The sequence below is a fragment of the Capsella rubella genome, unplaced genomic scaffold (genome assembly GCF_000375325.1).
Source record: "Capsella rubella cultivar Monte Gargano unplaced genomic scaffold, Caprub1_0 scaffold_3, whole genome shotgun sequence".
Lineage (NCBI taxonomy): Eukaryota > Viridiplantae > Streptophyta > Magnoliopsida > Brassicales > Brassicaceae > Capsella > Capsella rubella.
In genome coordinates, this window is record NW_006238921.1 from 9,537,361 (window position 1) to 9,538,666 (window position 1,306).

Genomic DNA, 1,306 nt, shown 5'->3' on the forward strand with positions numbered 1-1,306 from the left:
CGCTTGAATGTTAACATTAGCAGCGGATTACAATAGCATGTTACATTAAATATATTATAATACAATTAACAAAAATCAATAACAGCTCTTTTCCATTCTATATTTGATCAACTATGTAGGAATAGAACATAAGTATAGGGTTTGAGCTTTATCGTTTTGTTGGATAAGTTTTAAAAGGTACAAACCTGAGCGAATTTCATGATTTTTTTATGGAAAGTTAATAAAAGTGTTAACTACATATTATTAAAGTGTTTTATTACATGAGTGCATCAAATATTCACATCTATCATATTTGAGGTTTGGCCGAGTTATGCCAACGACATGGTTGACTTATTGTAGAATAATTCGAGGTTTGGCCGAGTTATGCCAACGACATAGCTGACTTAACGTAAATAAATTTGTGGTTTGGCTGAGTTATGTCAGCGTCATGGTTGACTTACAGAGACCACTTCGAGGTTTGGCTGAATTATTGTAACAATAACATGTAGCTCATTGTTACATGATACTCATTCAATCTGTAGTCATCGAGAACCAACTTCACAAGCTTTTCGTGTGTTCTTTCAACATCTATACGTTAGATATGGCTGATTTATGATTTTGATATTCAAATTCGGGGTATGGCTGAGTTATAGTTACGTTCCGTCTGAGGTATAACATAACGTTACGACTGAGTTATATAATGAGGTTTGGTTGACTTATCGTAAATTAAATTCGTGGTTTGGCCGAGTTAATTCCAGACGACGTCGTTTACTTCTTTCTTCTCCCTTATAGTCATAATCGAGCTATCAGATTGGGGATTTAGGGTTCTTATCGATTTCTGGGATTCCCATCCGATTTCTTGGTTTATCTTCGATTAAAGAATTCTACTTCTCAATTTTAATATGAGCGACTACTCTTCGAGTACATATCGTTCAGCACATGGTGCTTACCCTCCAGATCTTCCGACGAATTGCGGATGTTGGTGTGGTAACGATATCATCACATACGTATCGAAGACAAAGGAAAACCCTTACCGTATCTTCTATCGATGCTCGATTGCTTTGAATGTACTAAATTTCATTTAATTTTTTATTATTAACATATGGGTATCGATGTTGGTTTTTTGTTAATTAGAGGCCGAATGAGTCGCATTTCTTCAAATGGGTTGATGAGGCATCGGTTGAAGAAATTAAGATGGTCGACGCAAAGGTACAGAGAATAGAAGAAGATGTGACGGACTTAAGGCATCAACATACTCAAAATTTAGATCTCCAAAAAGAAATGTTTGAGCTTACTTCTACGGCGCCATCAGTAAGAAGCTTGAAGA